The sequence below is a fragment of the Condylura cristata genome, unplaced genomic scaffold (genome assembly GCF_000260355.1).
Source record: "Condylura cristata isolate star-nosed mole 26May11 unplaced genomic scaffold, ConCri1.0 scaffold00022, whole genome shotgun sequence".
NCBI classification, from domain to species: Eukaryota; Metazoa; Chordata; class Mammalia; order Eulipotyphla; family Talpidae; genus Condylura; species Condylura cristata.
The window spans coordinates 35,688,274-35,704,589 of NW_004567123.1; positions in this window are offsets into that span (position 1 = coordinate 35,688,274).

The window sequence follows — 16,316 nt, forward strand, 5'->3', positions numbered from 1 at the left end:
GCGCGTGGCCCCGAGCAAGGGCCGCCTCCAGCTGAGGGCACTTCAGGAGACTGCCAGCCTCCGTCTGCTGTCCACCCAGGTAGCCACCCGCCCGTGCATTCAGCCGGCCAGCCGACGCCCCATCGTCATCCACCCACCTAGCACCCCGCCCCACCCGGCCCCCCTTGCATCTGCCAGCACCGACACTCCTCGCGCCCCTCCCCCTGCTCCTCCACCGTGGCCCCACACCTCGCGCGCCGCCTCTGCACCCCCCGCCCACCCAGCACCTTTCTCAGATCTGTGTCTCTTTCGACTTTGGACCTGGAAGCCCTTGGTCACGGACGCGCCAGCTTGTCCTGGGGAAGTTTCCACGGGGAAGTTCAGGAGAAGGCAGGATGGGCAGGAGGACGAGGCAGCGGGTCCCTTCCTGCGGTGGAAGGCTGGGCGAGGGCCTGGCGGGGAGGCCTGGCTTCTGCCCTGCTTACCTGGGCCGTGCGGGTTGCAGCAGGGAGCCGCGTCCCGGGACCTGGGTCGTCCATGTTAGTTGTGTTTTCCTTCCTGCCTGTATCCTGTTTGGGAGTGCCTGGGTGTTCTGGAAATACATGGCAATGTAAACTCGAAAACAGCCAGTGTTCCCGAATCCATTTCACATTTTCTGACGCCGAAGCCGAATTCATTTCTCTGTGCTGGCGTGGCCGTGGGGCGGCCCCACACGTGCCGAGTCGTTTCACCGCGAGCACGTCAGTTAGGGATCTGCCTGCGCTGTGTCTCCCCGCCCCTCAGCGCCCTTCAATAAGAGCAAGAAATGCCAAGTCTCCCCACTTTATTAAACTATGTGGGCAAAGAGAGTGCAGGGGAGATGTAGAATTTATTTTGTGAGCTGAGGAGACAACTGCAAAGACTCCAACCCATAGTTGTGAGTTGAATAGCTCCTGTTTCTCCAGGGGCGTCTGTGCGCGGGGGGGCCGTGGGTGCCCGGCTCGCACCCGTCAGAAGCTGACACCCAGCGGTGCCAGGCCAGAGGCGTGTGCGCCTTCACGGCCGCGCTCCTGAGGGCAGGCTTGTCCTTAATACACATACACTGAACTGGACGTGCAGTCTCCACACAGGAGCGTGCACAGGCCCTGGAATGTGACACGGGAACAAGGTCGCGTTTCTGCACCCGCGCGTGTAGAGCCGCGTTACACACGTACACGTGCCTGGCGGGCTCCCCCGTGCTCCCCGTAGGGAGCGTCTGCCGCGCCTGTGCTACCTCGTGTCCGCGTAGATGAGCCTTCTTGTTCTTGGCTTTGCTGAACAGCAGCACCATGCAGGATGTGATCTTTTATTACTCTGCATTTCATCCATATTCTTGTGCAAGGCATGAGCTTGTCTTGTTCATGGCTGTATAGTATTCCACAATGGAACTATGCTGCGGTTGCTTCTTCCATTCTGTTGTGGAGGGCGTTTGAGTTGTTTCTAGTCTCTCGCCCCTTCGGAACTGTGTGTGCTGTGCTGACACGTGCAGAGGTCTGCCTTGCTCGTCCTGAGCACGCCCCCCCCTCGCCTGTGTGTGCACTGCCTAACAGCCCATTCTCACCTGCTCTCTCCTCAGTCTTCACCGATCAGGAGCGGAGAGAGCTTAGGCCCTCAGCGCCTGCCTGGGAGGCTTGGTCTGCTTCTCTCAGGAGGCAGATTCGTCATTTCTAAGCCCCTGGCTTCCCATCTTGCAGCTCCTCTTGAAGTCTGAGGTCCCCAGAGAGCTCCTCTACCTTCCTGGCTCCTGGCAGCCGCTGCCTTTATTCTGAGTTAACTGCTAGACCTAATTAAGCAGCAGCATCTCCTCAGAGTGGCTGATTTTCTTCTCGTCTGAATACAAATGAGACCCCACGCCTTAACATTCAGGTCACTTAACCAGAATCAACCTCCTTTAAAACTCAGAGGCCAAAGGGATTTCAAAATCAGTCACCTCCACCCCTCCTGTCTGCTGGGAAGGGCCCGACGATGACTCCGGGAGCCCCAGAGGAGAGAGTGTGCTCACAACAGAGTTAGAGGGGCCCGAGGGTGCCCGCGGTCAGTGGGGCCGGTGGCGGGACGGTCTGCGGAGAGCCGAGATCGTGGGCCTCATCTGCCTGCGGCCTGGACATCCCGTGCCGAGTGGAGACTCCCTGTGTCTTGTCCCTCATGGCCAATCTCTGCCCAGCGCTCCCGCGGGCCATGTCGGGCCACGGGCAGGCCCGGGCAGCGCAGGGGAGAGTGGAGGCGGCAGCAGCGGCGTGTGAGCGTCCGTGACAGCCTGGCCAGCGGGGAAGCGAAGGCACCACGGCAGGCACGCTGGTGCCTGGACTTAAGTGGAGGCCGGGGTGGGGGGCAGAGCCCCCCCTCCGCTGCGGCATGGAGCCGTGGGCGTGGTCTGGCCGGGCACGCAGCCCAGGGCCCAGCTTGGCCAGCCTGGGGCCACCGTGTCCTCTCTTGCCAGGTGGACGATGCTCAGACTGCCTGCACCAGCAGGACAGCTAGGGGCTGGTGTGTCCTCTCCCCTCGCACCTGCTAGGACGATCCTGTGGTTCATGGTGGAGTCAGGACTCCTGGCAAGCAGCAGACACCCCATCTCAAAGTAGCTTAAGCGAGAGAAGGCATTTGCCCAAGTCGGATGCTGCAGCTCCTGAGCCGAGTGTCAGGTGTGGCGGCATCAAGGAGCTCAACATGAGAGTCCGGCGCGGGCTCCCTCCCTCCCTCTGCCTTTGGGCACAGCTCTGTGTTGACCTCCACCTCATCCAGGGCTCCCCTCGTGTGCGGTGATAAATGGCTGCCGGCAGCTTTAGCGTGTCCCCTCACTGCCACGGTCAGCTAAATGCAGAGAGGCCTGCACCCTCCTGTGCGGTGGGCGTCCCAGGGCCCTCACGGCTTCCTCTGGCTGATGGACACACCCTGAGCCAGCCTCTGCGCCTGTTCTCGCTGGCCAGGTCTGGGCCTCGGTCAGGCGTGGGCTCAGCTCTGTCCCCCACAGGACAGCCGGCATGCTGTTCCTGGAGGAGAAGGGATGGACGCTGGAGGACGAAAGCAGTGCCCTCTGCCCTTGGGGCCGTGAATGGACTGGGGGACAGTGACGGCGCAGGGGGCCCTGCTCCCGGGAGCAGACACACAGGTGACATTCCGCTGGAGACCACTGACCCACTCCCAGCTTCGCGTCGGGTTTATATTCAGCGCAAGGAAAGCCGTGCGACTCAAATACATGTGGGGTGGGAGGGTCAGGAGGGAGGGAAGTGGGCTTCTGCTGTGCCCACGAGGGGTTTCAGAAAGAAGCCGGGAGCGTCTCTCCGAGTCCTGCTCTGCCTTTGATTGGCGGCCAACCCTTGATGTGGGGGCTCCCCCCAACCCTGCAGGAGTGCCTGAGACCCTAGGGGGCCCTCCGGACCTCGGGAGCCCACCACCCTGAGAGGCAGGCTGAGCACTGCCCCCCATTGTCGCCGCTCAGCTTGGGGTGACTCTCCCGGGGTGTGAGGATATGCCCCTCTCTGGGCCGGGCACACAGTAGGCACCTTATAGATGCCAGGTGGCATCAGAGACCCAGGAGCCAGGGTGATCTTTTAAAGACTGAAAAACTCACTCACAAACTCTGCCCCAGAGTGCTTTGGGGGCCCCTGCCTGTGCTGAGCAGGACCCCCACAGCCCTGCCCCACCCCCATGTTTGCTGAGCTGCAGAGAAGCTTATTCCCATCTCACCAGCTGCCATCTGTCGCCTCCTCCAGGAAGCCCTCCAGGCCACCAGCCCTCAGAGTACCCTGTGCTTTCGCTGGCAGCATTGGTGGCCTGTGGCCGCACCCCGGGGTCACCATCGCCTCTGTGACGTGTCCCCTCATCCTAGAACAGCACCCAGTGCAGAGGCTTGCTGGGGCTGAATGTCTGTGTCCCCACATTTATGTGGGAGAGTCCTGGCCCCGTGTGGCTGTTAGGAGGTGGCCTGTGGAGGGAGACTGGGCTTAGCTGCAGTGGGCGGGGGGCGTCCTGGGGCTCCCTGGAGGAGGGCAAGCGCCTAGAACTCTCCACCGTGGCACCAGGGAGAACCGGAGCCCCCCGACACAGCTCTGCGGCCCCTGAGCTCAGGCGCGCGGCCCCCGAGGGCTGGATCTGTGCCCATCTGGGCTGCCGGGTTCTGTGGCTGAACGTGGGAGTCCGGCCCAGGCTCTGCGGTGGACGCCTGTCTCGGACGCCGGAGGGGGCGACGGGCAGGACAGCCCAGCCCTGCTCCCAGCCGGCCTCTCAGAGGCTTCCGCCCGGAGCTGGTGGAGTCCGGGGGGAGGAAACTGAGGCATGGAGGTGATGTGGCCTGGCCGCCCCAGGCCTGGCCCAGGGCCTTGGGGACAGGACCTGGGGGATCCTTCTGGAACGTTCTCCAGCAGCACGTCCACGACTGTCCTTTTGCGGGGACGGCCTGGCCCTCCTGAATCACGCCGTGGGGGGCTCAGACCCAGCTTGGTCAAGAAACCTACTAAAGATCCGGGCTTCATCCATTTTTAATTTTTTTCCCATGAAGCCTGTAATTCAGGGATATTTATCTCCCCGTGTATGTGGAAGTTTAAATAAAATAAGCTTTATCTGTTGGAAGCTGTCAACTGATAAAAAAGGAAAGAATTAAGCATATTCCTGTTTAATGAGCTGCCCACAGAGCCAGAGCCCGCCCTCGGCTTAGCTGTTCTCTGCAGAAACAGCTCTGGGCCGACCTGAGAACCGCCTGGGGACTCCGGGCCCCGGCCCCCCCAAACCTGTCTAGACATTCCAGACAGCCTGTAAACAGAGGGCTCGCCGGGGACGCAGCGGCAGGGGGTGGAGGGGGTTTGTCACTTTGGGGGAGGCCGAAGGAAGACGCAGGGCTGCAGAAGGTTCTCCCGGGATGGGAGCACACGCTCCCCACTCTGCCCTGGGGTTCGATGTGGTCAAGACCCCCAGGCAGCATCTCATTCCCTCTCAGAACCTCCTCTCCTCCTCCCAGCTGGCCCTGGGGGCCCCCTGCTTGGGGCAGACCTGGGGAGATCCACCTTCCTCGGGAGACGCAGGTTCCCCAAGAAATGACCCCCCAACGAGACCCTCTTCTGCCCGTGGCAACATCGCTTGTTTCTGCTTCCCAAGCCCAGTGGCTGCTACCATGCCGGCCTCCCCGCCACTCGCTGGGGCCTGGCCACCGGCTGCCCTGCCTGGCCCCGGGAGGCCGACCCTGGCTCCTGCTGACGTCTCACTGCGCGGCTCTGGGCTATGGGGCAGAGGATGAACGTCTCGCTCCAAAGCACCAGTGTTCCCATTTCACTCACAACCCAAAGCTCTTAGAAGGTTCTTGGGTCCCAAAAGCAGACGACTAGATTAAAAGGCTGTGGTCCATATACCAATGGAATATTACTTGGCGGTCAAAAAGACAGACTCATGCCTTTTGCAGCAACACGGATGGAGCTGGAGGGGATCATGCTGAGTGAGATAAGCCGGAAAGAAAAGGGAAAATACCGGATGTATCGCAGGAGTGTAAGGGGTCGGGGGAAAATAACAATAATGATAATAACAATGAAGAACTATATACCAGAGACATTTTAAGGGGGTGGAATGGTTAATGGGATCAAAACTGGGCGGGGGGTGGAGAGTGCACAGGACTAGGGTGATGGCACATGGGTGACCTGGCAATGGGAAGCCCACGGGGATGACAACTGAGATGGAAAAAGGCACAAAATGGTGTAAAAACAAGCTATTATAATTTAAAAAAGGTTCTTGGGGCCCCCCAACTCGCCACATGTCAGTCTCACCTCCTCCTATACCCCTGCTCACTGAGCCCAGCCCCGCTGGGCCTCCGACGCGGCAGGCTTGCTGTGGCCCCAGGGCCTTTGCACGCGCCGCCCTCCCCACAACGACCTCCCCTCGGACACTGGCGCCTCTCCCACACTCCGGCTTCAAGGCTTCGTACGACTGTCCCCTGCTCCATGACTTCCTCCCTTAACACCCAGTTTGCAGGGCGACCTGCCCAGCACCCCAATGTTCTTGATCCCCATTACTTTGCCCTATTTTTTCTTTCAATAGCACCAATGAACTTTCTAGAAAAAAGGCTTTTTTAAAAATAATAATATAATAGTTTGTTTTTGCATCATTTTGTGCCTTTTTCCATCTCAGTTGTCATCCCCGTGGGCTTCCCATCCCCAAATCACCCGTGTGAAAAATGGCTTTTTTTTTAAAGAGCACTTTTAGGTTCACAACAAATTGAGCAGATGGGATGGAGACTTCCCCACCCCCGGCCCCCACAGGCATGGCCTCCCCCGGACTCAGCCCCCCCCGGGCAGGTGCATTTGTCAGGCCGCTTGCGCCTGCATCGCACTCATCACCCCGAGGCCCATCTACCGTCTTGGCGGGGTCCATCCATGGGGCCGGCTACCTGCAGAGACACTCGGTGCTGTGTGCCGCCACCAGGCACGGTACCGGGCAGCTTTACGGCCTGGGCAGCCTCTTGCCACCAGTCTCTGCCACCAGCGACCCTCCCCTGCTGCCATAGTTTCGCCTTTTCAGAGTCGCGTCCAGGTGGCGTCACCGGAAGGCGGGGCCGGCACAGGCTCAGGCAGGCGCTCGGGCAGTGGGCACGTGGCCAGGGGCCCTGAAGCCTGCTGGGACAGTCAGGAAGGACCCTGGGGGGCAACGGGAGAGCGGTGTGGTGTGGGACTGCAGCCCAGCCTGGCTGCGGGGAGCAGAGGTGATGCCTCTCCCGTCCTGGGCCTCAACGCCCCCAGTAGCCCGGAGTGGGTCCGAGTCACCTCTTGCCCCTGGTCCCCGGGGAGGGGACGTCCCTCTCCGTGCCCGCTGGCCCAGGCCGCTCCAAGTTCCTTTCCGGGCCGGGCTGGCAAACCATGGGCGGCTCCGAGGGCCAGTGCTGCCGCCCGATGGGCCGGTGTCCGGCCGGGTCCCCCGGGGCCCAGCGTGGGCCACAGCTGGAGACAGCAACCTGTCGAGGGGAGCTTGGCGCCGGGTCGGGAGGCCGGGAGCCCTTTCAGAATCCCGATCCAGCAGACAACGATAAAATATGCATTCTCAGGGCACCGGGCCCCGCAGCCCATGGCGGGAGACATTACCTTGTTTGAATTTTGCAACGAGGTCACAGGGCGACACGTAAATGCAGTCTCTGTTTGCCGCTGGGACCTGCAGCCTCCTGTTTCGTGAGGAGACACAAAATGCAAAGTTTACATTTGCTCTTAGGAGCCCTCAGCTGATGTCTGGAAAGGGCCGGGGTGGGTATCCTCCGGGCCTCAGGGCTGCCCGAAGAGCCCGCTTGGACGTGCCAGGCCCCAGGCCCCTTCCTCGGACCCTCACGCTCACCCCAACGGGGGAGAAAATACCCACCTGCAGGGGGCCCCCACCCAGAGCACCTGTGGGTGGGTTCAATCAGTCCTGGGGCAACCGTAGCGCCAGACAAACCTGATCCAACCCGCTTCCCTTGGCCGGGTCACGCCTCCCCCAGGCTCTGCACGGCAGAAAGCACCCGAGGGTGCTGCCGGTAAGAAGCACCTGAGGCGGCTGGGCCAGCCGACCCCTCAGGAAAGCTCCTCAGTTGGTCTGAGGCATCCGGCATCGGCCACTATGCTCCTGTTTGGTGAATGCAGGCTGTCGTGTTACAGACTGACACACTTCGTTGTGACTCATCATTTCAACCACAGGACCTTTGCACGTGACAAGTCAGCCTGCCACAGCCCCCCGCTAGTCGGGATTGCCAGACCTACCCACACGCTGGTGGACTTGATGACGTGATGTCTGCTTCCCCGGGCCCTGGAGGGCCTGAGGGGCAGGGCGCCCGTCAGAACAAGAGGGGTGAGTGCTGGCATTGCTCAGGAAGGTGATTTGACACACCAAATGCTTACCCAAAGCAGGGACACTGATAATCCAGGGAGGCTTCTGGGGTCAGAGCGAGGCGGGCGTACGTGTGAGACACAGACGGGACGTCTTTCCTCTGCTCTCCCCGGGTCTCGTTCTGAGCCCCCGTCCGGAGGAACTGCCGCTAGAAGTCTGAAGTGTGTCTTGAGATTTCTGTCCATGCGGCACAGGCCGCCCACCGTGCTTACGCGCTGGCCTTCGACGCCCGCGTGTTAGCCTGGGTTCTGGTGTCTCGAGTGGGCTTGGCCCTGGCCCCAGTCGCTGGCATCTCTCATCGCACTAGATTTTTAGGAAATTATGTTTGCTGTGGCCGCTTGGGTTTTCTGTCTCCTCACACAGCCGGGGAGGCGGCCGCGAGTGGTGTGGGCTGGCGGGCGTCCCTCCTCCCTTCCCGAGCGCCCCGGGCGGGCGGGAGGCCTGTCTGCCCAGTCTCTGGGGTGGAGGCAGGAAGGGGTGAGGCCCAGTCTCGGGGGGAGGGGAGGGGGGAAGGGGGAGGTAGCTCAGACCGTGGCTCCCAACGCCGGGGAAATTCAGCAAAATGCTACTACGGATGAATTTCTTATTGTCCTGTCCTGCAGGCAGCTTGGGAAATGCCGTCTCTCAGCAGAAATGAGCGCCCTGCCTTGCTTTATTTTTAAACGACGCTTCAGCACTGTGCTGGCTCTGGAATGGGGGGGCGGACCAGGCAGTGAGGGGGGTACCTGAAGCTTCCCAAGGGGCCGGGGCCACAGCACTGACCCTTGCCCTCACCCTGCCCAGGGTGACCGGAGGGAGCGCGAGGACTCGTCTGAGTGACCGAATGAAGTGGCATCCCCGGCTGCGGCTGCGGCAGGAGAGGGAGCCCGGGCCTGGGGAGGTGCCCGACTCCCTTCCCGGCGGCGCTCCCCACATCGCCCACAACCCGTCACAGAGGTGGGGGTGGCCATGGCCGTGAACCCCTCTCACCCCTCATGTCACCCCGGCTTCCATGAGGCCTCACCTGCTGCCAGGACGCGACTGTGGCCCCCAGAGGTGGATCCCATGTTCCCGAGGACCCAAACCCCGGCCAGCCTGGGGTCACGCCCCGCCCCTCACCCCCCCCAGGTGAGGGGTCAGCTGAACTGTGCATGTGCACAGGTGTCTGAGGCCGCCGCTGCTGTTCCCACACTCGGAGAAGGGGCGGCTGTGCCCAAGACGGTGTCCAGGCCCCCGGCCACTCTCTGGCCGCCCGCTCCTCTTGGGGGGACCGATGGTTCCACTGAACCGCTGCTCGGACTCCGGTGCTGCTGAGACCCGCGGTGGCGGCGGCGGGGTCCACCCTGCTCTCCCGCCCGCCCTGCCGGCTCCCGGGCATGGGGCTGGGCTCGGACATGCCCTTGAGGGAGCTGCCCTGCGCGACCTTTTTTCTTCCCAGTCATCCCTGGGCTTCCCGGCGCAGCTCTCAGGGCTGTGACACGGCTCGCGCGGGTTGGCTTTTACCCGGGGAGCGGGTCTGCCCCGCTGACCCCGCTGGTGTCCGCTGGGCCCGTCCTGGGGACCCCCCGGCCCACGTCACCTCGGCGTCGGAGACGGAAAGAGGAAACCTGAGGTTTCGGGCTGATGTCCGGAGCTCGGTCCACTGCACCCAGGCCCTGGAGCGCGCAGAGGTAACCAGCTTGTCTCTCTTTAAGACCTGGGCTCGCGGAGAAGCTTTCTCTGCAGGTGGCTAGTCTGAGCAAGCAGAGAAGAGACTTCGCGCTGAGCCCCAAGGCCACCGAGCCAGGAGACTCGGCCACGGGGGCTGGGGAGCTGAGGAACCCCCCGTGTGCTTGTCCGTGGGGTCACCCATGACCTTCGGCCGGGCCCACACTTTGTCCTGAGCCCCTCGCTCCCCTATACCATCCGCCCCTTTGTTCTCAGCCGTGCCCCCCACCTTATGTGACCCCTTCCCCTTTCTTAACTGGGAAGCTGACTTGAGCGTCTGCGTCCTTGGGGACCAGCCTCAGTAAAGCCCCCCCTCGACTGCTGTCGCCGCCCCGGCCGGGTGGCCAGCCCAGGGCGCAGTCGCCAGGAGCTGTGGCTGCTGCCGCCCACCCGCTCTGCCACGGTGCGGGCGCTGGGGTGGCTGTGGGCAGCGCGGCGGAGGGTCGAAGCTGCAGGAGAGCCCGGCCCACGCTCAGTCCATTGCTTCCTGAGTCTGGGGCCACTCGGGCCGGGGGCGGGTCGCTGTGTCTCTGAGCGGGCGTGCGTTTATATGAGCCTGGCTGGTCTTCACAGGCGCCACAGGAGGCTCCGGCCTGCTGGGGGAGGCGGTGCCCTGAGCAGCCCCACAGGTTCTGTGGACGCCAGCCCACTCCAGACCGAAGCCACCAGGACTCGGGAAGGGACCTCATCACAGAAGGGAGGGTGCAGGGACCTGAGGGCGGGGCTGGCTTCATGCAAAGCCAGCCTGGCCGACCGGCTCTGGCTCTGGGCTGGCTCCTGCCCCTCCGGGCTCTGTGCACCGCCGGGCTGCGGGCTGGCGGAACCGGAAGGACCCATCACCGAGTTATCCCCCTCTTTCTCCCGGAAACAGTCACTTCCTCAAGTCCCTACTTTTTGTAGGTAAACCCTGCATTAGCCTTTCCGCGTGTGCCTGCCGGCGAGTGTCGTTACGCATCGCTTCGAGAACGCGGCGAGGACCTGCAAGCGGGCCACCCATTTCTAGCGGGGTTGCCCTGTGACTGGTCCCCGTTAATGTGAGAACCAGGAGGCGGCTGGCCGAGGGGCCTCAGGGACAGCCCTCGTCTCAAATCCCACCGTAACATGAGTGCGTGGAAATGTAACTGATTAACTTGCGTCTGAGTTTTCAAATGATGTCGACAGACACAGGGACAGAGAAAGTGCGGGATGACACGGGCCCTGGCCTGGCCGGGCCCTCTGGAAAGCAGAGCCTGAGGCAAGCAGTGAGTGGCCAGAGCTTTCCAGGGAGATGGCGGGAGGAGGGCGAGCCGCGGCCGAGGGGTGTGTTCCCTGACCGGGCTCCCGTCCACCTCAGCTGAGTCCGGGGGAGGGCTCCGGGAGGGTCAGGGGCTCCAGCTGGCGCTCCGCCCCACCCTCTCGCAAGTTGCCTGTCTGGGCACCCCCAACCTGGCTGCGGAGGGGTGCGGGGCACGCCCATTCCTGCTGTGCAGGGCTCCACCCGGGTCTGAGAGAAGAGCGGGGCGGCGAGGGAAGTGCAGCCTCAGGAGCACCTGCAGAACAGCAGGGGAGCGCGAGGCCTCCCCTGCGAGCGGCCGCGGGCCCTGCGTGAGGGGCTGGCTGCTGCACCCCACGAGGACCAGGGCCTGGCCAGAGGCCCGGGTGGCAACCTCCTTCCCTTTTACCCACCACCCCCGTTGTCTCTTCTTCCTCCTGCGCTGGGATCCCTGGGAAATTCCAGGTCAGCTGCTCTCGGGACACCAGGGGTGGCCGAGCCGGCTGCAGGGCAGCAGCCCTGAGCAGCCTCCCCCTCACCTGGCGGCCGGTCCCCGGGGCGGGGGGCGGCGGGCGGGCGTGGGCAGGGCAGCGGGGTGGGCGGCTCCGCTGTCCCGGCAGGGCCCCTCTGGCCGGCTCAGGGCAGCTCGTGACGTGGCCCGGTTCAGCTGCGCAGGGCTGGGACGTGGCTGCGGGGTGACGTCGTCCTCCTCGCCCAGGTCCCCTCTGGCATCAGCTGAACACGGACCACCCGGAAGCCACGTCCCAGAGCTGCCCACAGGTCCTTCCCCTCTCAGGTAGGGTCAGCAGTGGACATGCTGCGGGGTCCGTGGGAAGCCCCCAGTCCAGCTCTGCGCGGTAGGCAGAGGGATGGCACCCTCCCCCGCCCCCAGCCCAGCCTGCAGCCGCCTGGCACAAAGGGGTCCCCGACCATCAGGTGACAGCCTGGAGGCGGGAACACGTCCTGAATTTTCCGGAGGGCCCAACTTGACCATAGGGACCGTGGAAGAGGAAGGCAGGGTGGGCGTGGAAGCAGAGGCAGCGTGGTGCCCTGGTGGCTTTGAGGGTGGAGGGGGGCGCCAGCCAAGGGGTGCCCCGAGCTGGCGCCCGCGGGAGGAATCAGCCCCCACCTGGCTTTTAGCCAGTGAAACCCACGCAGGCTCCGACCTCCGGGACGCCGAGGAGACCCTGCTCGTTAGAGCAGCGAAAGGGAGCAGACCCACGCGCATCGGCACACCCATGTGTGCGTGTGCAAGAGAAAGGCCCTCTCGGCCGGCGGTGTCCTGGAGGGTCCCCTAGGGGCAGGCCTGCTCAGGCTTCTCCGGGCGCCATCCGCTGGTCCACAGAGGCCCCCCACCCCACCCCGCACGCCCAGGGTGAGGAGGGGGGGACGCCGGCCAGAGCTCCCCGCTGCTGGCCGGGGCGCCCCTCCCCTGCCCTGGCCTGGGATCGGGCGCCATCCATCACACGCTTGGGTGATGCCCTTGACTTCTCTCTGCTGGTGTCTGTTTTTTGTCTCTGCCGCCAAGAGTTAGGGCGGGGGGATTCTGCAGCAAGTTTCAATCCACCGTGCACCCCTGGAGACCTGACTTACGTGGCTTCAATTTGTCATGGCTGTCCAGGTGGGTCCCGGCGGAACGTGACACTGGCTGTGCTCGGAGACAGACAGGTGGTGCGGCGCCAGGTGAGAGACCTCAGAGGTGCCCGGCGTGGCCGGCGCTGCACTCAGTCCTGGTCCTGAGGTGGTGACGGAGCGGGAGGGGAAGCTCTGCAGGCCGGACGGGAGGGAAGTGCGGGGCCGCTCCCCAGGCCTGAACTCCTTATCCACACTCCCCCCGGGCCTGGGAGTGGGGCGAGGGGGGCTCCCCACCGCGGGTGGGAGGGCTGCGGGGGCGGGGGGCGGAGGCGCTGAGGAGTCGCTGCTGGGCGCACTGGGGCGCAGGCGCTGCTCCCCGGCTGTGAGGCCGCTGTCCGGCTTCTCGTCCGTCCGCAGGGCGCACGGCCCGGGCAGGCCCTCACGCTGGTCCCGCGGTGCGCGGCCTCCTGTAACGGTGTGAGCAACGTCACGCCGACCGTCTTAAGCTGAATGCTATTCCAGCTTTGCACATCAGGCACGAGGGTTTTCTTCCCGCCCCGCCACGCCCAGCAGAACCCTGCTCCAGCCGAGGCAGACAAAGCGGTGGCCGAGGTGGGGAGGGAGAAAGGTTTGGCGGTGCAGGGTGGCGCTGGCCAGGGCTCTGGAGGCCTAATGACAAGAAGAAAACAGGCACTTCGCTCTGTGTGGACTAAGCATGTCTTAAGTCTCTGACTATTTCTCAATCTTTTTAGCCAATGTAGCGCCTTCCAGAGCCTTGTGGGCCAGAAGTGATGTCCCGGGCCCCGGGGGGCCCCGGGGGGGCCGGGTGCGGCAACACCCACACCTCGCGGATCCTTAGCGATCATCTCTGCCTGCCCCCACCCCACCCCGGCGCCTGAAGCTCATAAAGGCTTTCCCCGGCAAAGTAAATCACCCCGATCCAAAATGTCCCGAACGCTTGTCCCTGAAACGAGGGAGCATCTTCCCCTCGGGAAAAGCCCCGAAGGGAAACAGCCGAGCGGACTCGGCAGCTCGCGGCCAGAGGCTGACCGCTGCGCCACTCGCCAGGCCGCGGGCAACACAATGGCCTGCCATCACACCCGTTTAGGCGAGAGCGGGAGGCCGGGCCTCAGCTGGCCGCGTCTGGCGGCTCTTCCCGGAGCAGCGCCACGACCAGCCCCAGCGGCAGGAGGCACGCGAGGGAGGCGTGGGGGAACTCCCGTCCACGCGTGTGCGACCCGGCGCCCCGGCCTGCTGTCCCGTGTGACTCAGTCTCCCGGGGAGGGCTCAGCACGCTGGTCAGTGGGGGGACAGACCCTCACGGTCAGCCCCGTGACCTCGGAGTGCCTTGGCCCCGAGACCCCGCGAGTAGTTGGGGCGCAGGTGACGCGTGCGAGGTCCGCAGGTGGGACTGTGGCAGGCCTGGTTTCTCGACTGAACCGAGCGACCCTGTGAACTTGCCGGAGGACCCCGTCCTCCGCTGGCCGCTTTCTCGGCCGTGCCTCGACTTCCCACCTGCGTGTTTCTGTTCTCGTCTTCATTGGCGTCTGCTTCTCCGCTCCTTCCTGCCTCCTGGAGACGACCGCGCCGCGTGGCCTGTGTGATCCACGCATTCTGGTCTCTGCGTCTCCCCTCCCCGGGGCTTGGCGCCCCACAGCTCTTGGTGAGTTTTATTTTTATTGCATTGATTTCAAATTGTGTTTTAATATTCCCCGAGATGCCCTCCATGGCCGCTGGCTGTGTCGATGTGTGTTGCCTAACGTCCACCGCTTTGGGGACAGCTAGAGTTTTGCTGCAGGGTGCGTCTGCCCTCGGCGCCCTGAACAGCAGGACTCTGATTTTCAGTTCGTTCAGCATTTTTTTTTGGAGGGTGGGAACGAAGACTTCTAAGTTCTACATGTTGGAACGGAAACTGGAAGTCTGTTGAATACATTTTTAAATCCAGTTGTAATGTAGTTTATTGCCAGTTACTTAGAGCCTCTTGAAAAACTCAGATCAAAGGGACAAATTATTTCTTGCTTAAGCTGTCTGCATAATTGCCTCAATTACCCCATGGCCTCTGCGCGGAGCCGGCGACCTGCCCGCCTGGGGAGGGCGCCCCTCCCCCGCTCCGGTGCCGCCAGCGCAGGGACCGTCACCCCAGGCGTCACTAGCAGGGCTGGGCGCAGGCGAGGCCGTGAGGCTCAGAGCGCCAAGTTGAGGGAGGCCTTGCTCTCAGGCTCTGCGCTGTACCCTCAGGGCCCGAGATGACGCGCCCCTAAGTTCTGCAGACTGGGTGCCGCATCGTTGGCCTTAGGCCCGCCTGCGCCCCAGTTACGCGCACAGGCTCGAGTGCAGACCTGGGCTTGCCGCTGCCTGCTGCTCGGGTGACCGCGGGGAGCTGCCGCGCTGTGCCTCAGTCTCCTCAGCTGCAAGGCGGAGACGAGGGCGTCCTGGCTGGCGCCGCTGCGTGAGGACTGACGAGCCCACTTCCCGCGGAGCCTGGCTGCTTCGGGGTGCTGGGGACCCCACAGCCACGCCGGAGACTCTCAGCCCCGGGGGCGTGGAGGCGTCTGTGGGTGAGGGGGCCCGGCGCCCCCAGAAGGGGGCCCTGGGGGCCCTCTCGCTCCCGCCTGTGAGGACGCCACGGCTGAGCCCAACCGCACCCGCCGCCGCCTTGGTCTTGGGCTGCGGGCGAAGCGGGCGAAGCGGGCGTGAGGCGCCCCGCGGAGGGCTCTGCCAGCGTCCGAAGCGCCTGGGCGTGGCAGGCGGTAAAGCCCCGCAGAGCCGCCACCCTCCCTCCTCCCCCGCGCCGGGCAGGAGCTGCTGGCCCGCGGCTCCCTGGTTCTCTGCTGCTGGTGCCCTCCAGCCTCAGCTCAGCGGCCTTCCAGCTCTTTCCTGCAGCCTGGAGCTTGGCCCGCCCAAACAGCGGAGCCCGAAATGCCCGCGGCGCCCCGCCCCGGAGAGCAGGGGCGACCGGCTGTGCGGACCCAGCAGGAGGGCTCTGCGAGGCTCCCGCTGTTCTCCGGGGATCCCCACCCCGCGCCCCTGGCCCCACCCCGTGCTCGTCTGGGGGTCGGGGCAGACGAAGCCACTGTGGGTGGTCGTCTTGGCGCTGCTGTTTCCTGGGCAAGCGGTGCTGGGTGCCCCTACCCTGCGCCTGTGCGCCTGCTCCGTGCCACGGCTCCAGCTGGCCATAGCCGGTCAGGCGGGGGGCCATCATGCCCTTCGTGGCTGGCACTGACTGGTGGACGCACTTGGCCGGTGAGGAAGGGCACCGTGCTCCGGACCCTGCCTGCGGGGCTGGGCCTGGGCTTCTCCCCGCCATGGCACAGGCTGGTCGCCTGGGACGGACGCCGGCCGCCGCGAGCGGAGGACCGAGCCCGCGCTCGGTGGCCACCTGTGCGCCTCACGCCTGGCTGGGGGCGGAACAGAACAGACGGGCTGGCCCCCACGTCCAGGCCGGCGGTCTGTCTCCCGACTGGGGGGGCTGACGGTGGTTTCCCGGGTGACATCCTCAGCACCGTTGCCGTCGATGACCTGCAAATCCGGTGGGAGCTTTAACGACGCCCATCTGCTCCCCACGCCACGGGTGCACCCAGAGACAGCGTACCCCGGGGTGCAGGGACTCCAGAGCCGCTTTAAGCGCCCGCAGGCTCCTCCCAGGCGATGGCACCTCCAGGCCACCCCCGAGGCGCTGTCTCGTGCACGGACGAGCGTCAGGTCAGCCTGCGGACTCGCAGGACCTAGCCCGACACACGCGGGGGGCGAGGAGCCTGACTTCTGCGCAGATAGCTCACTGCCGATGGAACAACACGTGGAACAAAACCTGTCTCCGCAGCAAGGGAGAAGCCAGACTGGGGGGGAGGTTTCCGGGGAAGGCAGTGGAAAATTCCCCGACTCTCCCCTGCTTGTCTGCGCCCCTGCTCGCCGCCCCTGTCCGCCTCTCTGGCTGTTCCCAGGGCTCGTCTCGCTCCACACTCAGCGCTCGGACTCC